Source organism: Microcaecilia unicolor, chromosome 1, assembly GCF_901765095.1.
Source record: "Microcaecilia unicolor chromosome 1, aMicUni1.1, whole genome shotgun sequence".
In the NCBI taxonomy this organism is placed as follows: Eukaryota; Metazoa; Chordata; class Amphibia; order Gymnophiona; family Siphonopidae; genus Microcaecilia; species Microcaecilia unicolor.
In genome coordinates, this window is record NC_044031.1 from 665,630,412 (window position 1) to 665,655,713 (window position 25,302).

Below are 25,302 nucleotides of genomic sequence, written 5' to 3' on the forward strand. Positions count from 1 at the left end.
TGATCTGGCATTCACTAGTCCTATAGTTCCCAAGGGTGGTCTGGGGGTGCTGTGGGTAGCTTTGGTGTGACAATATGGTGATCTTTTAAGTACTGTTATGTAGGTGTTTGACCTCTTGTACTTTTGCTTTCTCTTTGGTTTGTGAGGGTTATGGTTTCCTCTCCCACACACCACTGGGATGCATGCATGACACATTTTTGTGTCAGAAGCTAGTTAGGCAAAATTTCACTGGGTGACACTGCAATCAACTCTTTGGAGTACACCCTGTAGATCAGCAGTCTTCCTAGTTGGCAATGCAGGGTTAAGGCTTTAATAGCTGAAAGAACAGACCTTTTAAAGTTGTAAATTCAGACCAGGCCTGTGAGATCAACGTTTTCCATCAAATAGGCTGCACTTAGCACTTCTATGTGAAATTCTTGGAGACAGTGCATAGGTTTCCTTTAGTTTTAAGGAATCTAAAAGATTCAAAGTTATAGAAGTAGATTATGTAGTTAAAATACATTTTTAACTCATGGATTGTAGGTATGAACTTTAGAGTTTCTGGTTCTGATATCCTTGGATGGTCCAATTGATGCAGGTTGCTGTAGGCTTTTCCTTTATTGTCCCAGAGGAAGGATAGATGTAAATAAGGATCCAGCTCCAATCTCAGAGCATGAGGAGAGTTATTTAGGGGAGATAAAATTTCCCTTCTCCGGCCAAAAATAAATGGAAGAAGTTCTGAGTAAAACTGAGGACTGATGCCTCAACACAGACTGAGCAGATGTCAGTAAAAGTTTGGGTTGTAAATAAGCAGAAAATAAGTAGAAAATGTAGTTATTTAATCTAAGCTGCAGAGCCTGATGTGAACCCAGCCAGCCAGCCCAGTCAGCCAGCTTTTACTAAGCCACGTAAGCGTCTACACATGCCCAATGCGTACCAAAATGGAGTTACTAAACTTCATCTTAGAGAACTTGTGGGCCCAGTAACCTCCCCATCACTGAAACATCTGGTTCAGGGCACCTCTGGCCTGGGAACCTTGAGCCAGGACACCGCAGAAGGGGGCAACCAGAATAGGGAGGCCCTGGACTTAAGTTTTCATGCTGCTGGGACCCTCTGGAATAATAATACTTCACTGTTCCAGGGAGGTGTCCAGCAGTGCCCTCTTCTCCTGCTGCCATCTTGTTAAAATGCCAGCACTTGTCCTCTAGTGGTGTTTCAGGATGCAGTCTGCCAAAGGAGGTAGTGCTTCCCAATAAGTTAGACAATGTCTGATTTGGCAGACTGACCCCAGACTATCTGATGCACCACTAGAGATTAGGCACTCACATTTTTCAAGTTGCCAGTAGGATAAAAAGGATGCCACTGGGTGCCTCCCTGTGCCAGGTAAATATTGTTCGGGGGGGGGGGGGGGGTCCAGCTGTATGTGGAATTTATGGTTGAAGGCTTCCCTGTGACAGGTGAGCTATCCAGGGATGTCCTGAGCCAGGATGTCTGGGCCAGAGAGTGCTTATATCAGATAGTCCCAGGGTCAAAATGTATCAGGGTAATCAAGGGGCACCAGGGAGTTTATTGCAGGGTGGGGGCAGGGAGCAGGGTTTAGAGGGAGTCCAGGTTTTTTTTTTAATGTTTCCCTTGCTTTCAGTGCGTGACCCATTTTCTGCTCATGCTCTGACAAGAAGAAAAATATTTTACTCCTGATGCAGCAAAGCACTGCAAATTACTGTGGCAATATGCATTGATTTTTTTTTTCTTTCAGTGCACACCGTTTGGGGAGCGTGCCAGGTGCCCTTGACCTGGATTGGCCACTGTCGGTGACAGGATGCTGGGCTAGATGGACCTTTGGTCTTTCCCAGTATGGCACTACTTATGTACTTATGTACTTATGTACACACTTTTCTATACCCACTCACTTCTGCTTCCCAACGTTTAGGAACAGAAGATCCACTCAGACCACCATGGTTATTTGTGGGGTCAGAAGGAATGGATCTTCAGAAGCTTAGCTGAAATTGGGTGGCGGAGCAGTTGGGGGGAAGAGGGGGTGGTGGTTGGGAGGCGAGGGTAGGGGAGGGCAGACTTATACGGTCTGTACCAGAGCCGCTCATGGGAGGCGGGACTGGTGGTTGGGAGGCGGGAAATACTGCTGGGCAGACTTATATGGTCTGTGCCCTGAAAAGGACAGGTACAAATTCAAGGTAAGGTATACACATATGAGTTTGTCTTGGGCAGACTAGATGGACCATGCAGGTCTTTTTCTGCCGTCATCTACTATGTTACTATGTTACTATGTCAGGGAGAGGGTCTGGGGGGGGGGGGTGCATTTCAGCTGCAGTGGATGTTTTAGAGGTCGAGGGTGGGTAGGGTTACCGTATTTACAGAGACAAAAAAGAGGACACAAAAAATTGGTTGCTACCTTTGCTAAAGAAATATTTGAACCAGTCTCTCAACTCCCCTCCCCCACATACTTTTTAAACAGTTGTTCTTTGCCAGCAGTGAGCTGGGACTAATACTTACTGCTCGGGCTGGCACCACAATCTTCCTATTGTTGTATTCAGAATTGTGTTGGTCCTAATCTCTTTTCCAGTTTTCTTGTGTCAGTCTTCTCCTATATTATTTTCCAGGTTTTCCTTTCCATTTCTCTTCTCTTGTCTTCTTATTTTCCTTCTCTACACCTGTCTGCCATTAATCTTTCTTTTTATGCTTTCTCCCCCATTTTTCTCTTCTCTGCATTTATATTCAACTGTGCCTCTCACACTTAAGGATAGTCCCTCAGACAGCCAGAGACACCTTAAGAACACTAGTCCCGCCCCAGTGGAGAAGTGAGCCAGGAAGGGTGGAGTCGAAACCAGGAAGTATAAAAGACAGGGCCAGACTGAGGTTAAGGAGCCCCAGGGAAGGAATAATCGAAGCCCCAGCAGACGCCACCAGAACTCACGTTTGATTGTGACCTGGCTGAAGAAAGCCACCTTTGTTTCCTGTTTGAGACTTGTAAGCCTTGCTCTGAGGTCTGGCTGGAGCCAAACCCTAGAACTCGGAGAAGAGCCAAGAAGGACTTATAGACTGTGTTCTGGGCCTGCCAGCCAGAGGCTTGCTTAAGACTGTGCTTCTTGAACTATAGAGGCATTTTACCTTGTGTTCTTAGCTCTGTGATGTAACAGGCCTCAGGATTCAATCAAATAAAAACTTGTTTTCATTTATATCCCTTTGTCCGGCTGTGTTATTTCACAGGCCCACTCTCAACCCTTGCTTGGGATGTTACATCGCCCATTTGATTTAACCCTAATTCTCCTTTCTTGAGTAATCTTTGTAACATCCGGGTATAACCATATGTTAGACCCCAAAAAAAGATCTTGAGAGTGCCCAAAATAGTTTCATAATAAAGTTCACATCCTGCTCAAACACCATGAACACTAAGGGCTTCTTTTACAAAGCTGAGCTAGCGATTTTCCCATGGCAAATGAGAGGAAGCCCATAGGATTTGAATGGGCTTCCTCTCATATGCCGCATCGAGAATCGGTAGTGCGGCTTTGTAAAAGAAGCAATAATGGCATAGCTCTTTCTGTAGTTTCTGTAATAGATTCTTCTAATATATTTATAGATTCTTCTGATATATTTTTTAAATCCAACGATGGATCTAACTCTTGGCCTACCCCCTCACCCTGGACATTCTTTACAGGAAGTTAAGAAATCCGATTAACAGGAGGGAAAACTTCTGAGGAAAACTTTAGAATATCTATCAAATATTTTTTATAAAGATCCAGGGGAGTGGAGACCAAGGTCTTAGGAAAATTTTAAATACCTAAATTCAGCTTTCTATCATAATGTTCTAATTGTTCAATCCATCTATGCACAACCAGTTTGTCCACAATCATAGCATTCTTAACATCTTGTAAACTTTACTTTTGCTTTACTTTATTTCTTGTTAGTCACAAGCATTCCCAGACTGAGTTCAGCATGACTTACATTAAGAGGTGAAGTACATTTTAGACTCAACACATTTCAAGAAGAAAAATATTGTTACATTTTAGGGTCATAAAGGTTGTAGTTCGGGGTGTATAATTATACTACAGCAAGAGGCCCTCACTGGATGCCCACCGGAAGGGTGGAAGGCCAGATTTTAGGACTCAGGCTGTAAAAATACCAGCTAGGTTTAAAAATCTATGACTGGCTGAGCAAGGACTTGCTTTTCCTGCAAGTTAATATGTGTTCTAGCTTAAGACCTATCCACTGGAATAGTGGCAGGCCAAGCTACATAGCTTTAAACAGCTGAAAAGCATTGACTAGGCCTGATAACAAGCTGATGGCCTTATAGCAGAGAACCTGCAATAGCAGGACTGCATGATGAGTCTTAATGAAACCTGGTACAACTTTCAAATTGAATGTAACACATATGATGTAGAAATTATGGATGAAAATGAAAATTTTGGTTTGTAAGATGGAGAATGTTTTTAATAAGTTGGCACCCAGATCACAAGATGATATGAACCTGATATATCCAAATTTAGATATCTTCATAACAAAAGTTGTTTTGTTCTTGTTTGGATGTTTGGATACCCGTATCTAAGGAAATGTTTACAAAAAGGGAAATATCTCAATCTCTCAAAATAGCTAGAACAGGAAAGGAGATGGTACAGATGGTACAGATGGACACCTAGCCGGAAAGCAAAGTATGATTCATAGATTAAGCAATATTAGAGGAAAAAAGGACCAGATACTATATAAAGAAGGGCATCAGATAGATCGTTGGAGGTTCTCCCCAACGCATCTAGGACGCAGAGCTCCGGTCAGCTGAATCCAGAATTTGTCTGATGAATGTATTGAATAGAAGACTTTATTTTGGTAAGAATAAACAAAATCCTATTTCTGAAAACTATCTTTGTCTTTATTTCTACTGTTTATCTATCATTTGCTCTACCAAATAATCCACACACAGGTGACACTCACTTTTCCAACTAATTAGGGTAGATTTTAATAATATATATGTGGGAACATAAATGGCCCAAGATACACCTAGATCCTGAAAGACAGAAAGCTGTGGTCATGGGAATAAGGTGTGAACTCCGCCTTCTGATGCCTTCCCAGAACAGACCCCCCATGGGTCTGGGTAACCCTGGAGGGGTCTAAAAGGGGGGCATTAAAACAGTGGTGACCACCGTCCGCTGTCCGCTGTCGTCCTATTCCCTGTTCCATGCTTTGCTGTCCCTTTTCCTTTCTTTTGTGTTTCATCTTGGCCGCAAGAGGGGAGATTCTATGCGTCCAAGATCTCCTTGGGATGCTGCTCATGACTTCCCTTTCACCTTATGCTTTCCCCCTTTTTCCTTTCCCTCCCCGTCCCATGTCTACATGCCTACTTTGTCCGGGCGTCTCTTTACCTGTTTCTCGCTGTCTTCTCTGGCTGCGTTTTTGTCCACGTCCTATTCCCTGTTTTCCTTCCCACGTCTCTATCTGACTCTTGCAGTTCTTACCTCTCCTATTTGCCCTCTCTGTTTTCTGCTGTTGTTTTCTTGCCTGTAAGGGTTCTATGATGCCCCATCTCTGTCTTTCTTTATTCTCTGTCCTCCTCTCACTGCACCTGTATTAGGGCTGTGCAGTGCTTACTGTCTGTGATGCCTTCCCCATGTTTATCTGTCTGTAGATCTTGGGGAACACTAAGATCAAGAATTTTCTCCCTGATGTCTCATGTCCCTTATTATAGCAGTCTGCTGTTCTCTCTCTAAGCTTTCACTCTTTCCTGTGGTTAAGACACTTCCGTTATTCTTCCCTATCGCAGTCAGTGATAATATGTAAGCCTTGTGCTTTCTTTCCCCCTCTTAGTTGCGTCCAAGACTGCGCTTTATTTCTTCTCTCTGATTCCTATCTCCCCTTCTTGGCACTGCTATTTTCCCGGTCTCTTTCCCCTTGCTGACATGTTAATTCTCCCCGTAGTTGGTTTTTTCAAAAACACACTTATGTGAAATAATTTCTTCCCTTCCCTCTTCATTCTTGGTAGTCTGTCGCCACACCTTCCTGTGGGTTTTTTTTTTCTTTAAGCCGCAGCTTTTACATGGTCCCTGCCACCTCTGTCCCTTTTCAGCCGGTTGTTATTAACTTATGTTTTTGTTTTCCCTTTGAATGCAGCTGTCCCAGCGTGTCACTGATTTCTAGTGCTTTGGTACGGTATGGTCCACTGCTGGTGATGTTATATCTGTCTCTATTCTTATCTGTTACTTTTTATATCATGTTCTCCTAAGGTACCTTGGTGCCGGTCTTTCTTACCTCCTAAAACTTCCAAACCTTTTCAGGGATTGGTACGCTCAGAGTTCGTCCACATGGCACCAGCAAGGTCTTAATGCGGGCTATACGCCTAACTTCTGGAGCATGTGTGGTCTTTCATAAATCATTGTCTTCTCTCACCCGTCACCAGGATTGTGGATACATTCACAATCAGGTAACAGAGTACTGTATCATTACTCTTATGTATGTCTACTAACGCTATTCTTCTGCCTTTATTTCACTGGACTGGCATATACCCTGGTGAAAAGTGCCCACTTGAGGGGTACTGGGAACTGGTATTCAGTCCGCTCCTTTTCTAACCCCTTCCTCTGATACTATTCTGTTTTTCTGCTTTCTTCCTCTGTTCCCTTATCGCTTTCTCCGTCTGCGCTTGGCTGGCGCATTTGTTTTTCTGTTCCTGTCCTTTTGTGAGTCTGTCTAACGATTATTATGTGATAAGTGCCCTTATATCTTTTCTTTTATTCATCACCTATACCCTGTCCCTTTCGAGCGCTTGGTGTGTGCAAGGGTACGAGTGGCATCTAGGTTCTAGGCTGGGAGACCACGCCTAGCAGATGCTGGCTGTTTTTTTTCTCGTTTCGCCACGATTGTCATTAGCGGTCTCATGCTGGCTATTCTTAGCCTAACGCCTTGACATTTCGTGTCTTAAGTCTCTGACCTCCCTTGAGCGAAGCTTCTCCTGTCTTTTTAGGCTATTCAGTGTATGTTGAAGTTGATCCCCGTTATGTTTCCCTCCTTCCCTACCTGTAGATCATGTGTTCCTACTTTTGTCTGAGCTCCTATTCACTGCAGTTCCCTGAAATCCTATATCTCTCCTTTAAAATCATTCTGGTTTGTGTGTTTTCTGAACTACTCTTCCAAACTGACAGCCCACAGAGCCCCCACCTCCTGCCCTGCTTCTACACTTCTGCTTTTAGATCTCGGACGGAGGGAGTGTCCCTTCCCTGCCCTCCAAGAGATCTGTGCTCATTTCCTCTGTGCGGTACTTAAACCTCTGAGAGGTACTTAACCTCTACCTTGCATGTCTCTCTGATTCTGTTTCTGGCCACTGTTCCCTGCTCTTATATATAGGCTATCTGTCAGTAAGGTTATGTTCTCTTCTCCGTCAGTGATTTCTCTGCCATATTATCTTGTTAGTTATTTCGTTGATTATAAATATTCCCTATGACAGGTCTGTTGCCAGTTCTAAGTATTGTTAACCGGTGTCTCTATTTTGCAAGTGCATCTCATGCCTTGAGAGCTTGCTGTCCGTTCGTGTGCTGTAACCATCTTCCGCTCTGATAACTCTTTCCCCCCCCCCCCCTTCCTTCCTGTCATACAGCTTTATACTTGATAAACCACATTTATTTCTATGCCTGCTTTGGAAACCCCCCGTCTGAAACTTTCATGACATTAGAAATCTCCGCTTGAGAAGTCCCGGTCTGTATTCCGTCTCTGTTCCCCGTAGCCACTTTAGATGCTTCCGGGTTTAATTTTCGCTGTATAGACCCCGTCTCTGCCACTTTAGGCACCTTTCTGTCATACTCACTATATATGAAACTGTTGCTACGCTTTAAGTCTTCTACCTTTGTATTTTGTCTTTGCTAAAAGTCCCAAAAGTCCTGCACTAATCCTGACAGTTGTCTGCCTTAAGCTCCCGTTGTTACTGCTTCTCTGAGTGAATTTGCCATTTTTTTTTTTTTTCTGTACCCCCTCTCTCTTGTCACAGCCTCGGCTGTAAGACTGTTAAATTTATCTCACTTCCACCTATACTTTCTCCTTGCAAAAGGTCTCTTGTCCATTATACAGTATTCTCCTGTCCCCTAGCTCTGTGACTTGTTTTTCTACTCTATTTGGACTTCAGAAGCATGCTCTTCTCCTTCATGTATTGTCAGTGCTTTATACTGTAACTTATGGCTGGCTGTCAAACTATACGGCCATCTTCCGGTCTGATTAATGCTTTTTCTTCTCCTTTTACAGTTGTAATTTTTAATTTGTACTTGTCTTACTAGCTGTTATCACACCCTTTTAATTTACAATTTGTTTTGGGACAATGTTATATTTTTAATTAATAATGTTTAAGATTTGTCATTTATTTTCCTATTTGACATTTGCTTTTGGTCATTTCTAGCTTGTGTAATCGGTTCTGAATTCACTTTTATATTAAGATTTCCTGTTGTTGACAATGCCAGCCGATGTTTCTTTCTCCCTAGCTATGCATAATAATTTCATATATAATTGCTGAGGTTTTCCTGAACTAGTAGTTTGAAATGGGGCTTTATTGTGACATAATTAGGAAACATATCTTTACAGTTTGCTGTTTAAACACTATATAGATTATATCCTGCTCTCGTTATAAGCTAGGCGTTATGCTGTCCTCGCCCATCAGCTTCTAATTGTTGTACTATATATGGACATTTTACTGTTTGTGTTATACTGCGCTAGATATGAGGGGATCTTATTCACTCTCTAGATAAGATTCTCATATGCTTTGCATTTCCGATACTCATGTAGTTCTGGTTTCTTGTGCTCTGTTTTAATGGCGTACTCGTTTAAGAGAAATATACGTTGCAGCCCCAGCACCGTACTATTGTGTTAGTTAATGGTTTGACTTTAAATAATACCACAAGCCTGCTTATCTTCAGGAAACAGGGGTTTCTGAATCCTGCTTTTGAACAGTATTATAGATTGTCAGAATTATAAATTGTCCTCATATTTAAGTCTCATTTTAAGGATGCTTTTTAATAATTTTAATAATCGGTGAGCCTAACTATATTATAACGTTATCTACAGGAAATACTGCACTTCCTCGCTTGCATTGTGGTTTTCGTCCTCCGAGTGCATACAACTTGGACTGGCTTATTTTTAACACTTGCAGTAATGACTTATGTTGTAATGTTTCCTAATGAATATTTCCACGTCCTGAGAATGACCATCACTTTTAAATAATATGGTTCTATAAAGAATTAAATTGTGTAAGTCTTTATAACAAGTTTTCTGTTTTTACTCGACAGCATTGTGAACTTAGATATAACACAGGAAGTCACATGAAATTACAATGGTGTATTGTTTCATTAAGAGCTAGATAACCCCTTGTATAACTTATATGATAGTAGAAGTATTATGTACTATATAGAAGCATTTCTTTGCTTTTACCTTAATAGATATGCATATAAAATATGTTTTACCTTTCCTGTTGAGAAGATGATGGCTGCGTGCCATGAGAATACAGCGTTGCTTCACTTCAGTTATTTCCTGTTGGTTCTTTATAACCCAACCCACCTTCTCTTTCCTTCTAATGCTGCAGCTGTTCTGTTTGTCATCATTTAGACATATCATTTCAGTCACTAAGTAGTATGTATGTTTTATGCCGTATGATTAGAAGTTCTTGGTGTAAGAATCACATGTTTTAATTTGTTTTTTTCCCTTTCACCTGTTTAAGCACCTTCCTGCCATCGCATTCGGGTTTATTTTATTTACTATGTTCCTTTTCTGAGTGTATGGGTATTAATTTGTTATATTTATAGGTATTAACTTGTCATATTTGCACCACGATTCTGGTGTCCTGTTTCACAATTTATTATAATATATGCTTCTCTTATATTTTCCTGTTTAGATGCTACTTCCAACCTATCCGGTACCCGCCCCAAAAAGCATTTAATATGTATTTACCTTTATTTCATTTATTCTAGGGGTATAGCTCTGGACTACACATATTACAATGCCTTTCTTGCCTTTTGTTGAAATCGGTGTTTCAGTAACATATATGGTTATCCCCTGTTACTCTTCTTATAGTATGTAGAAGTTTCATGTCTTGTTTAATGTCTATATTTTGTTTCCATACACAGCTCCCAACATAACTTTACAGTTTATTATCTGCCTTGCATTACAAATTAGGTAGGCCCAGTTTTTACCATATAATATGTACACTTTATTTTTATTTCGCAGCTGGATCCTTAAAGTCTTCAGAATCGGCTGCTGCTCTTAAGGTGCCCTACAGTTCGTCCCTCATATACGTAAATATACAAACATGATGCCAGGCTCTGCTGTTCCAGGCTGGAGATTATTGCCAGGTCCTTGTTTACATTTTGTAATTTAAATTTGGGAAATTTTTACTCCAATTCCCTATACTCTATACCTTTTCTATTTCTATATCTTTATCTTGCAATAAGTTAGAACAATTGACAATTACTGGTACTGGCTGGGATTGCGGTAAACCACTCCATATTGGGACTAATATCTGCCATAAGCAGGTTAACCGTGGTTGGGGTGACAGTAACTAAAATTATAGATTTTGGAATATACACCTGTTTTAAGGTGTCCTCTAGTGAGGTGTTTGATTTTGCGTAACTGGTATATCTGGCCCCCTTGGATATACTTATAGCTGGTGTCGATCAGTTGCTTGGGTTTCACTACTGATCTAGAGGTTAGTCGGGAGGGTGCCTGTCCTAATTCCGGCATGGTATATCCTGGATTTCTGAGTCTAGAACGCTTTGGAACGTTAACTGGGGGTGTGTATAGGTCAATGACTAGAATGTACACTATCCTGCTTATAATCGAACGAGAATAACGCCCAAGTTCCGACCTAAATCGGGAGATGGGCGTTCTTCTCACAAAACAAATAAAGCGGCATAATCGAAAGCCGAACTTTGGACGCTTTCAACTGCACTCCGTCGCGGATGCGGACAAAGTTGACGGGGGAGTGTCGGAGGCGTGGTGAAGGCGGAACTGGGGCGTGGTTATCACCCGAACAGAGATGGGCGCCCTTCGGCCGATAATGGATGCGTTTGTAGCTAGAATTTAGGGCACTTTTCCTGGACCCTGTTTTTTGACGAATAAGGCCCCAAAACGTGCCCTAAATGACCAGATGACCCCAGAGGGAGTCGGGGATGACCTCCCTGACTCCCCAGTGGTCACTAACCCCCTCCCACCACAACAAATGATGTTCACAACTTTTACTTTCACCCTCAAATGTCATACCCTCCTCCCAAGCAGCAGTATGCAGGTCCCTGGAACAGTTGTTAGGGGGTGCAGTGGACGTCAGGCAGGTGGACCCAGGCCCAGTCCCCCCCTACCTGTTACAATTGTGCTGCTTAATGCTACTTAGTCGTCCAGACCCCCCCCAAACCCCCTGTAACCCACATGTGGTGCCCCCTTCACCGCTTAGGCTATAGTACTGGTGTAGACTTGTGGGGCAGTGGGTTTTGAGGGGGATTTGGGGGGGCTCACCCCAAGGGAAGGGTGCTAATGCACCTGGGAGCTCTTTTTACCTTTTTTTTTGTTTTTGTAAAAGTGCCCCCTAGGGTGCCCGGTTGGTGTCCTGGCATGTGAGGGGGACCAGTTGCACTATGAATCCTGGCCCCTCCCACGACAAATGCCTTGCATTTATTCGTTTTTGAGCTGGGCGATGTCATTTTCCATTATCGGTGAAAAGCAAAACCGCCCAGCTCACACCTTGGGCGAATAAAGCATGGGGCGTTCTATTTTTTTTTTAAAAATAACGGTTTACCTCCGCCCCTTCACGGAACCCGTTCTCGGAGATTAATGCCCCATGGAGATAGGCGTTTCTGGTCGAGTTATTGCCCCTTCCACGTATAATCCCTAATCTTCAAACTTTTTTCTTTAACACTTTTACTAATTTTAACGCTGATATTGGGTTGTGAGCAAATGTTAGTTCTCTGTCTCTCCGAATTATGGGGATTCCTTTACCATCCATTTTGTGAGTAGTTAAATCTTGTACAAGTACTTTGATGGTGGAGTGAGTTCTTATTTCTTTGGACAGACTACATAAGGTCTAGACATTAAAAGATATTTGAGTTATGAAAGATACATAAGAGTTATTGGATTTATTACTGAAGATACATAAGAGTTATTGGAGTTATTACAGAAGATACATAAGATGTTTGATATAGTGTAGAAACAGTTAGATAGAGTTCAGGGACTGATGCTCTGCGAAGCTTCCACTTGCTGAGGGGCAAATTCTTGTGTTGTCCCTATGGTAGGTGACAGTGCCTAGTTAGGGATTGTTACAAGGTTTAGATACAGCTAGGGTACTAACACAAACATAGTTTTAGGGACATGTAAATACTTGGATATAGCTTAGGTACTAACCCAGATTTCGTCATAAATAATGTAGGGAATTTAGTAAGCATGGTTAGAGTAGTTAGGGAATGACGGAAGAGACATTTGAGTCCTTTAGCATAGATTTTGCGCGGTGCGGTGTCCCCCGCCTTATATCTATCTGTCTACCCGGCGCAGGGTAACACAGTAGTGGGGGTGTGCCGTTAAGGTATCGCCATCGAGACGTTGAGCGACCTTTCGGATTTCCTCCGTGGACCTGTAGTTCATTGTCACGTTAGTTGTGATAATCTATGGAGTTGGTGATTTTTTAGTTGTATTCATAGTCGGATTTCTATTGGCAATTTTATATTCGGATTTCTTGTGGAGATAATAGTAACAGATAGTAATGATATAGGTGTGGTATAAGACTAGATTTGCCAGTACAATTTGACACAACCCAGATATCGGTGTTCTACCATACCAGAGTTCTGGTACCCAATTCATTATGCTGCCTCTTGAAAGAGTGATAAATCACTTCCCAGGAGACCGCATAAATCTTATAAAGTTTTGCCAAATATGGCATTCCTGGAATAAGTTTCAGCCTGGACTCTCGTGGCCCCGTAAGGGCACCTTTAATACCAAAAATCTGCAAAGGTTATTAGACTTTATTTACACATACACACCCGATTCCACCCGTCATCTCCACTATCAGATTCTCAGTAGATGGGTATCGACTATCACTGATCACGTGATCCCAGACACTGTCGATCTGACATCGTTATTGATACCTGGTGAGGTCAATCTTAATCCGCGGCCCCCTGCAAGAGCCGATTCACTCATTCCACATAACTCCAATGCTCCTAGAGCTAACAATCAGTGCCGGGACTATCGCTCTCAGCCTACTCCCAGCCAACGAGCTAAAGTACAGTGCAACCGTTGTTTCCAATTGGGACATTACGCCATGGAATGTCCATGCCGGCACCTTCCTCATAGTCAATACTGTCAACCTCCTTCAGACTCCCCATCACTACGTGTCTCCCGGATGCAGATACGACAGCCACAGAGAGACCGCAGGCGACCGAGTGACCTCCCCTCGCTAGATAACCCACATCACCAGGACTGTAGGAATGATTACCCTGATAATCATGGCCGCCGGTCTCAACCTAAAAAAGGCCCACCCATCACTAATATACGACCCAGAGACTACCATTCTGGCCCTAGTCCTGATTGCTATGCCAATGTCCAGTGTTATCGCTGCCAGCAATATGGCCATTATGCCTTTCAGTGTTCTCAACCACCACGGAATCTGCCCCGAGCTCAAGTTCGGGCAATGCGGCTATTACGCAACCGTCTGTCCACGACCACGACTACGCGTACCTATAAAACACAGATCTGATTTTGTTGCTCTCAGTTACTCATACTACTCAGCTCCTCATTTGATATCCAGAAACCATTTATCTGTATATGTGTTGGTGTGATGTTTCTGTTTCTATTACAGGTGATATGTCTTTATTTTATATTTTTCTAGGTTTAATTGCAAGTGTATATTTATGGTACCATACAAATGACCTAACTGAGTCAGCAAGTTATTTATTTGCTTTATGCATACCTTCCCTGGGGAGTTCTTATCAACTGCAGGGATGAGCGATCCCCAGAGGATATTCATTTTATGTTTTTTATATATATATACCTTCACTGACTTATTTATGCCATTTTTACTTTATATGGGATCCTTTTAAATAAAAGCTTATTGTTAAAATGTTACTGCTTCGATTGTTGCGCTGTTTAAATTGATGTGACATTTACTTCTTTAGTTTTTTTCCATGAATATAAAGCCTTCATTTTTGAAATCTCTTTATGATGTGTGTGATATCTAAAAGCTTTTCATTATTTCCTTGTCTAAGAAGAAGACATATTTAATAACCATTATCCGTTATATGGAAAAAATGCGAGAAATACTCCCTTGAACTGGCCATTTGGGGGAGCATTTTGCGCTGATCATAGAATTTGTAGTATTCTTGAACGGAGAATTGGTGAAGGTTTCAGACATAAATAAGAAAAATTATGCACTCCACTTTTTAATTCCTTTCTATTTACAACAGGTTATCACAATAACCCCTGGAATGCCAACTATTGCACTTTTTATCTCTCTGTCTTTCACTGTGAGTGATTGTGAGACAAACTGGTGTAGATTATTTGTGTGCAACGGTCCTGGAATTTATGCTTTGTGTATTTAACTAACACCTTGCTTCAACTAACTCTTGCCACGTGGTGGTTTTGTCTTGAAGTGATATGCTTCTTCCTACTTCTTTGACTGATTGAAAAGGGTTACTTAAACTCTATGTGAAGGTCAGTCAAGGGTGTCTGCACTTTTGAATGTTTTTTTCTTCCATTTGTCTTTTTCAAGGAACCTTTTTCTTGCATTGCCATCTGAATATGCCTTGCTGCAATTCAGATGCATAATATTTTGTTTTTATTTTTTTATTTTTTGTTTTTTGTATGCCTATTTTTATCTTACACCCTTCAGGGTGGTTTTCTAAATTTTTTATTTTTTATTTTTTTATTCTCGATGCTTTGTTTCTTACCCTGCCTCCTTCCTGGCCCACATTTATACCCACGACCCGCCTCCTAGCATTATGACTTCTTTCAATAAATTAACCACATAAATTGCACTACTGGTCTGTTTAAGTTTTGCCTTTCCCCAGATGGATACAGAAATCCCGTTGACGTCCCTCACCGAGGAGACGACTGCTAGCAAAGAAGAGCTACCCAATAATGTATCTGATCTGAAGGCTATGTTGCAGCAAAGAATCGCTAGATTAAAGGACAGATGCACAGACCCCAACATTACCCGGTGTGAGATACGAGACATTATTGAGCGTGAGTTTCAACAGATGCATCGATTGGTCCATGAGCGAAAGAGACAGGCTCTCCACTTACTGGAGTTGCAAGAAGCTTTGGCCTCTACCCTTCTTTCTGAATCGTCTAGCTCGTAAGTCCTGCTGGCCTCCTGCAGCTGAGGGCCCAACCCTTGGTGAATGTTAGTCATCGCAGGTGAAGATTCCATACCTATTGGCAATAGATTGCAACGCATTGCCCATGCCTTTTGACTATTTTGTGCACCATATTCCTGACCCTCCATACATCAATAATTTAAACAATCAACATCATTTCTAAATTTTAATTTTTATTGTTTTTTTGTACTCTTTACTTTTGTTCCATATACTTAACCATTGTTATTTGATCATCTCTTCGTAATAATTACCAATCTGTCTTGCACATTATGCAAGCCAGAAGTGGGGATATATTCCTAGTATTAAGAGGGTTGAAGTTGAAGCTCTGACCCCTACCAATCAGGAGATATAATTTCATATATACTATTGCTATTTATGTAAATTGGCTTTTCATTATTGAACCCTTATGGTTTCGCTTTTGCTTTTGCACTTAATTAGCACTGTTTTCCTCCATGTTTACATTGTCTTTCATGTCTCTTGACATCTATATATTATTTTTGCTTATTCAGTTCACGCTGATTATGCCCACCAAGATATAGCAATGTATCATTCAGGCATACAGTCATTTTGCTTATTCCTTTGCCAACCTCTGACTCTTAATGGACTGATTATGATGGTGCATGCCTAGAATAAAGACATGGAAAGATCCAAGTTTGTACACCACAAGTACGTCTTCAAGATCTATCCAGGCCCAAATGATGTTAGATCCCCCAAGGTTGTGGCAATAATCTTTACACCTTGCAAACTACTGGACCACAAGTATTGGGTCCATGTGAAAGATATACGGGTTTACTCAGCCGCAGAACTAGATGTTACCAGCCTAACCATCTCAAGACCGGCCACTTCCTTCAGCAGGCCAGCCTGAAAACCCAGCCCTGTTAGATCTTCCAGATCTCCGTCCAGATTCTTCAGCGCTTCCACCGCCTCAACCATGTTCGATGAAAGAGAATTCAGAACTGATACTTAATTTGAGATTTACTGTTGCTGTTTAAGGACATTATAGATTCATATTTTGTTTTATTTTCAGTTAAGCAGTAATCCTGTCTATATATTGAAAAGGTTTTATTTTTATTTTCCTATTATTTCCTGTTTTTCTAAGAGTTTCCCCGTTATTTCTGTTATGTAATTTAAATTGAGGTTGATATTGCTCAGATACAAGGGTAACATCAAACCCTAATACTGGCTATGATATCATAATGTAGGTGTAAACCCTGTTAGTATCAACCAGTTATGCAATTGTTTAACTTTGGTGTAGGCTTACTTAAGCTGCATGTCTTTCTGTAGGTTTGACTAAGCTCCAAGTGGGGTAACAGATATATAAAATGCTTCCCATACTTCCAGGTCATTATGCATATGTCAAAATCCATGCATGACCTTTGTTAATATAAATTTTCTTAGGATTGACCCTTTTTGCTGTATGAGGCAACCTCATACTTGCTATCCACTTTTTAGTGCTCATTATTGGATGCTAATGATGAGTAATGGTAAGGTCCAGGAATTCCGACCTGTTTAAGGATTCTGAATACCTACAACCTTAAACAGCCTGCAATCTGAGTACTAACCATATATTTGTTGAGCCACCATAACAATGCTTAATCAAAACCACTATTCCTTCCGAGTACCACATACATTAGATTATCTCCCCATGCACTATGAAGCAGATACAATAGAAGCCATGGAAAGACCTGAAAGTGTTTATTAGTATGATCCACCTGAAATTGCTATTACCTCAAGAGGGGTAACATCAGGATTAAGGCCCAAGGGGTGGGGTAATATAAAGGGAATTCCATATGCCCAAAAATATAGCATCTAAGAATGAAGTTTCCTGTCTTGCACCATACCTTCCAGCAATTTTTAAGACCAAAACTCCCCCTCTGGTTGATAGCTTGCCACCTTCTGGAATGGATGATGACAAGCTTGACGAGCTTTGTGTCACCCCTCCTCAGAGGGGGTGACAAGTGGGAATGTATAATTATACTACAGCAAGAGGCCCTCACTGGATGCCCACCGGAAGGGTGGAAGGCCAGATTTTAGGACTCAGGCTGTAAAAATACCAGCTAGGTTTAAAAATCTATGACTGGCTGAGCAAGGACTTGCTTTTCCTGCAAGTTAATATGTGTTCTAGCTTAAGGACCTATCCACTGGAATAGTGGCAGGCCAAGCTACATAGCTTTAAACAGCTGAAAAGCATTGACTAGGCCTGATAACAAGCTGATGGCCTTATAGCAGAGAACCTGCAATAGCAGGACTGCATGATGAGTCTTAATGAAACCTGGTACAACTTTCAAATTGAATGTAACACATATGATGTAGAAATTATGGATGAAAATGGAAATTTTGGTTTGTAAGATGGAGAATGTTTTTAATAAGTTGGCACCCAGATCACAAGATGATATGAACCTGATATATCCAAATTTAGATATCTTCATAACAAAAGTTGTTTTGTTCTTGTTTGGATGTTTGGATACCCGTATCTAAGGAAATGTTTACAAAAAGGGAAATGTCTCAATCTCTCAAATAGCTAGAACAGGAAAGGAGATGGTACAGATGGTACAGATGGACACCTGGCCGGAAAGCAAAGTATGATTCATAGATTAAGCAATATTAGAGGAAAAAAGGACCAGATACTATATAAAGAAGGGCATCAGATAGATCATTGGAGGTTCTCCCCAACGCATCTAGGACGCAGAGCTCTGGTCAGCTGAATCCAGAATTTGTCTGATGAATGTATTGAATAGAAGACTTTATTTTGGTAAGAATAAACAAAATCCTATTTCTGAAAAACTATCTTTGTCTTTATTTCTACTGTTTATCTATCATTTGCTCTACCAAATAATCCACACACAGGTGACACTCACTTTTCCAACTAATTAGGGTAGATTTTAATAATATATATGTGGGAACATAAATGGCCCAAGATACACCTAGATCCTGAAAGACAGAAAGCTGTGGTCATGGGAATAAGGTGTGAACTCCGCCTTCTGATGCCTTCCCAGAACAGACCCCCCATGGGTCTGGGTAACCCTGGAGGGGTCTAAAAGGGGGGCATTAAAACAGGGGGTATTGGGGTGCTGTATACATTATCCCTCATTTCCTAACACACATTTTCTGAATAGATGAGTCTTCAACTGTTTATGGAAAATTCCGTACTCTGATATTGATCTTATTGTCATTCCACCATCTGACATCTTTGGTTGATGGAAATACTAGGTCCAGAAGATTTCCTTTAATTCTTCTCAGTCTCTTTTTGGGTAGTATTATCCAACGGTTTAGATATTCTGGTGTTTTGCCATGTAGAAATGAGTGTATCATGATGCAGAGTTTAAAAATCCCTCTCACTTCAAACAGTAGCCAGTGTAATGTGATGTACAAAGGAGTTACTCTCTCGTATTTTGATTTAGAAAAGATCAGTCTAGCTGCAACATTCTGTACTGTCTGTATCTTTTTTCAAATTGATGTTGCATAGCCTACATAAAATACGTTGCAATAATCGATTTGTGCAAGAATGAGAGATTGTACCAATAGACTTAAACTGTCTCGGCCGAAGCAATGACGTATTGTCCTTGAGTTTTTTTTAGTACACTGAAGGCTTTTTTAATCATTCGTTGCCATTATCAAAGTTTAGTTATCTGTCAATCGTTATCCCTAGTATTTTCAGTTCTTTCTCAATTTTCAGTGGTATTCCTTTGAAGTGTAGTTGTATGTTTGACACATCCATGGTAGGTGCTGTGGTTACTAAAATCTTTGTTTTGCCACAATTCAGTTTAAGATACAGACATGTTGCCCATTTGTCAACCAGGGTCAGACTATGATTGACCAGTCTGTTAACATCATCTTTGTCTTTATGAAAGGGAAAATACAGTGTTATGTCATCTGCCTAGGAGAAGCAGTTAATTCCATTCCTCTCCATATGGAAACCCAGGGTGGACCATAATGACATTGAATAGATTGGTGATAGGGGGGATCCCTGTGGCGCCCCAATGTGTGCTGTCCAATCCTTTGACAGGGTTCCACTCCATCTGAGTTCAAAGGATTTTATACCATGGAGGAGAACGTTACAGTATTCCATATTGGTGATTACTAAGGAGTGAATGAAGATCCTGAGAGCTTGTTTAGTAAATAGCTGACAGACTGAAAAGATCATTCTTAATTTATAGTAACAGCGCTGGACAATATTGGAGATGTATGAGTGACAAATAAGGTTTGAATCAAGGATTAACACTCAAGATTTTCAAAGTTGATTCAAAGCATACAGGATATTTAAAGTGAATTAACTAACCACAAATGACTCCTGGCTGATTAAATCACTTGTTTGGTGCTAACCAGTTATTTTCAGCAGCACGTAACCAGATAGCACCACTAAAAATGTCTGGTTAGTGCCCAACTCGAAACTAGCTATTTAGGGGGCATTCTGGGGGGTGGAGTAGCACTTGGCCAGTTATGTTTCGATATTCAGCACTTAACCAGCCAAGGAAGCCGCATAAAATAGGACCACATGAAAATCAATCCTATGTTTATGTGGTTCACCATGGCTGGTTAAGTGATGAATATTGCACTTAACCGGCTATGATTTCAACTGGCTCCGTATCAGGGGCGTAGCCAGACAACAGATTTTGGGTGGGCCTAGGCAAGAAGTAGGTGGGCACCAGGTGTCTCCCCCCCCCCCAATCACCACCAAAAAATATCTCAGCTGGTGGGAAAACACTTCTTTCCACCTTGGCAGTCCACAGCAAGCATGCTGAAAAATGATGCTGAGGTGCCAGTATTGTGGAGAGTAGTGTTTTCGTTACCATCAGGAGGACATCTTCAGCTGGCTGAGCTTGGGATCCCCACCAGCTACCGCTAAACGTGTGCTACTGTGGGGTGGGCCCGAGCCCTAAATGGGTGGGCCCTGGCCCACCCAGGCCCACCTGTGGCTACGTCACTGCTCCGTATACCTAGAAATTCAGTGCTGGGATAACGCTAGCAGCGGTCAGCAAAATGCTGTTCGCTGCCGGCTGAATATTGGGCCCAATATATAATTTATTGATTTAAACAACCGATAATAACGAAAAACAACTTCTTCTGTCTCACACAAAGCCCAGCAAAGTGATTTAACAGAGAGTTCAACCAGATGTCACCCTTCACTAGAAAACAGTCAGTTATAGAATTCAATACTGCAACAAGATGTCTCCACAGAGAGAGAGAGCCAGCCTGTCTGAGCTCTACCCTTAAGATCAGGGAGCTGGACTCAGCTGCTGGAACACTATCCAGCTTATTTTTGAAAGAGAAAGATGCCCATATTTCGACTCAAATCGGGAGATGGGCGCCTTTCTCTCATGGGTGCCCAAATCGGTATAATCAAAGAGCAGGGACTGTCTTTCTTCTATGTTTGTGCAGCGCTGTGTATGCCTTGTAGCGCTATAGAAATGCTAAATAGTAGTAGTAGTAGTAAAAGCCGATTTTGGGTGCCTCCAACTGCAGTCTGTTATGGGAACGAACAAAATTGACGGGGGGGGGGGTGTCGGAGGCGTGGTGAAGGTGGGACTGGGGCGTGTTTATTGGCCCAGGAGAGCTGGGCACCCTCGGCCAATAATGGAAAAAAGAAGGGCGGCAGTAGTGAGAATTTGGGCTGCTTTTTTTGGACCCTTTTTGTTCACAAAACGTCCATAATCCGAATAGGAAAGAAGGTCATTTTCAAAAAAGAAAAACATCTATCTTTTTTTTTTTAATACTGTTTCAAACAAGGTTTTATGCTTTGGACATTTTGTTTTTTGGTCCATTTTTGAAAAAAAAAAATGAATAAGTGCAAGTGTAGGATCAAGCCATTGGGATGTAGGAGGAGTCAGCATTTTTAGCAGACTGGTCCTCCAGACATCACAGGAGAGAAATGGGGCACCCTATTGAACACTTCTGTTCACTTCATAAAAATGCTCCCAGGTACATCTCACCTTTTGCTCCCTTTTCTTGTCCCCTGAGCCCTCCAAAACCTACCCAAATCCCACCCAAAACACACTGCCCCCCCCCACTGTATACTGCTACAATAGCTCTTATGGGTGAAGGGGGCACTTATATGTAAGTATAGTAGGGTTTTGGTGACTTTGGGAGGGGTCACAGTTTCCACCATAAGTGTGACAGGTAGAGGGAGATAGGGACCCAAGTCCCTCACTCCATAGTACACTGCACTGACCACTACACTACTCCAGGGACCTGCATGCTGCTGTAATAGACCTGGCTATAACATCTGAGGCTATCATAGAGGCTGGTAAGCCATATTTTTATTCACATATTTTGGGGGTAGGAGGGGGTCATCCCTGATTCCCTCCAGTGGTCATTTAGAGCACCTTCTTATGCCTTAGTTATTATAAAAACAGGTCTAGCTCAAAACGTCTTAGTTTTAGTTTTGTTCCATTGTGGATGAAAAATGTCTTAAGTCTTAGGAACACCCAAATCCCGCCCTTAACATGCTTGACACGCCCCCTTGAGAGCTGGACACACTGTGAACAAACAGCGTAGAAAAATGTCTTAAAAATAGGTTTTGAAAATACTGATTTGGATGTTTTTGTGAGAAAAACATCCAAATGCTGCTTTATGCCACTTTTTAAACGTTTTTCTCTTTCGGAAATGAGCCCCTTGTTATGCTGCCTGATGATACTTCCATGGAAAAAATTATCCATTCAGCTATGCAGTCTGTCATTTGTTAGATTATATTTATCATGCTGACATTTGCTGTTTACCATTGAAAGGACAATAGTTTACCCCACTGCATGCTGAGACTTGTATTTCTTACTTCCAGATTGCATTCCCTAAGAAATGCAAGACTACAAAGTCCTCTATGCAGTGGAGTAAAACAAAGTCTGGATCATCCTGTCCCAAAAATGTAGAGGAAATAAAGAACAGTGGGAAGTAGACCATGGGTTCAAGAGACCAGGACAAAGTTGTACAGTTTTCCAAACAGATTTTGTTGGTCAAAGACTCAACACAGTACTGTGTTTCGGCCACAGGTCTTCCTCAGGTGTCTTTGCCTAATAATATCTGCTTGGAAATCTGTACAGCTTTATCTTGGTCTCTTTAGCCGATGGTCTATTTCCCACTATTCTTCATTTCCTGTATACTCCTTGTGGGAATCCAGTGTTCTTCCACTTTTATAGAACTTTTCCAAAAATGTAGTGCCAGATCACCACCCCATTTGGTGCGCACGTTTCCCATTAGCTGTCTAATATATTGCTCTCCTAATAAACCTTAACTGGACCGAGAAGGAATTATCAGTATTTGTCAGTTTTTTTTATTCTTTTCAACCCCAACAGGTGTTGAAAAAAAATTATATAATGGATCAAGAATGTTTACCTGTTTATATGGGGGCAAAATAACCTCTTAAAAAATTAACAAAAAAGGGACCAAATTTGGCTTGGTGGACAAACCAGTAAAAGAACATACTTAGCTTGAAAATGGACCACCAAACTAGTGGGGTTATAGGATTACACCAATGAACATGCAAGGAGCCAGATTTGTATGTAATGGGTCTCTAATATATGCACATTTATCTCATGCATATTGATTATGTTAATCATGAAAACCTTCCAGGGAAGGGGTGGGGAAGGGAAGCACTGTTTTAGTGAGTTGTGGAGCTGTAAAGTTATTTTGTAAATAAAAGGGAGCAAATTATTTTAATTGCCCCTGAGCTCAAATAGTCTCAGCCCTCTATAATTACTCAAGAGAAAAATTCTATATTTGAAATTAATCCAGCACTGAATTGTCTACAGTGTGGATTACAATAAAACTATATGAGGCTGATCCTCTGCATTATGTGCTATCCTGTTTCAAATACTCAGATCAGGCTTGGATTTGGCAGAACAAACTGCTGCTGATTGGAGCTATTTAAATCACCACTACAGTTATTATTCTGTTGTAATTCAAAATCCAATGGAGGACATCCATTTATTTTCTTTGGCAGAAAACAGAGGTAAATGTGCATCTATTGGTCATCTCCACCTCATCTATCAATAGAAGACACATGCTGGAACATAAATTGGCAAATGTAGCCAACTCACAGAGCCTGGGATTTCTTTCCTATTTACAGGAGCACTCAGTTTTAACACAAAATCCTATCTGTTCCAGAGTAGGTACTGTGTGTCACTGGACCATTCAGTTTTTGCACAAAGTCCCAGCTGTTCCAGGCTAGGTACTGTGTGGTTTTACTGTGGATTTTGCATGCTAGAACGTTAGAATGGTAAAATCAAAAGTAAACCCCTGTTCTAAAGGATAGTGCAGCTTATTACATTGGCCTTTCAGACAAGTGGCTGCCTTCCCATGTCTTCATGTTTAGTAGTGGTTCATGGATTTCTTCTTTTAGACCAACCTGCCAGTGCTTTAAAATCCCCAAAGAATACTTAGTGATTGTATTCATGACAACCTTCACCTCTTTTAGGACAAGCCAAGACAAAGCCTTCATGCCCATGGATTTGGACTATTTTTCAGTTTTGACCCTATTGAAAACTACCTCACCTTTTGAGACTGAGCCCAACCCATGATCCAGCTACTTCCCATATCTGACGGGGAGCTACTGCAACCTAAGCCTTCTGACTCCTTAAGGGGCAGCTTAAACCAGCACATAATCAGGTGGCTGAAAATCCCTAAAAACCCAGAAATGTACCAAAATTAAACCTATTTTCACAATTTTCTTTACCAGCTAATTATACGATGCCCCCCCCCCCCCCCCAACAAATCTGGTATTTAATACTACAAACGTGTTCTCGTGTAAATCGTCGAGGTGAGGACCAGGAGCACCAGCATAAATATTCCAACAGCTGTACATCAATAACAATCGGTTTTCTTATTTCCAGCCCTTTAACTGCTTTATTTAAACGCACAGCCATCGAGAATGGTAGTGGGGCTAACAAATATACTAATAATTCTTTAGAAATATGCACGCACTAAAGTAATAATACACTTGCATATATACATTTAAAACAACGTCTGCTTAAATATAACAGCCCATTAACCCTTTAGGGAATTCATGGGGTCTGTGGATGGGCATTAATACATTCCTAAAGACAAAAGGCGGTGGCAAGAAGGGAAAATGAGAAGAGAGTGTGCAAGAGAAAGAAAACAGAGGTAGAAACCCGTGTTTCTTGCTAGAAGGTGCCTGTGAGAACCGGAGGTCAGGCTTGTGTGTGTTAATATTTAATTTAAAAAGAATCTTCAAAGCCCAAGAACCCAGGGTGGCTTTTGCCAAATAAAACACTATTTCTTTTCGTTGGCCTCATTAAAATTCTGAGCATTCAGAGATGTAGAACCAAGGCAGAAAATATTGATCCTTGAATAGACACCAAACAGAACTGGCCAAACCCATATTGATTATGATTCAGTCTTTACAAACATATTCATATTCGTGCTATGCTGTATCACAATATATAAACACACAAAAAGCAGCGATGAAAAATCATGACATATCTATATCGGGATAGATATCTGGTGAGATAACACAAAATATACCACTGCAAAACCTGATGTGTGCCAAATTTCATTACATCATAGTACATAGATTGACTCAAGCTACATGCACTAAACACACGACCATTGGAAAATAAATGTGAACGCGTAACACCTTGGCAGAGTTAAGTACGGATAGGACAAGTTGTGATGAGAAGTCCTCTGAGCTTGAGTACCTGTCCCCCACCCCCAAAAAAGAATGCTAAATTCTCAGTAGATAATGTGGGAAGCAAAATCTACCCCCCCCAAAAAAAAAACAACAAACAAACCTGTGGCTTGCAACATACCAAAGGTCCAAAGACGATAACTGAAATGTGAGCAAAAGGCGTATATGTTTATATTTAATACTTTTGTCAAAATTACTGCAGTAGAAGTAAAGTCCAGCAAAAGAACTCGGAAATGTGAATACAATGACAACATGACTGTGCAATGCAATCTAACTTGCAAAAACCTTCAGATATAAAATGATGAGATTAGGTAGTATACATGCACAGAGTTATGTCTGTGCAATGCATAGGATATCGAAAAT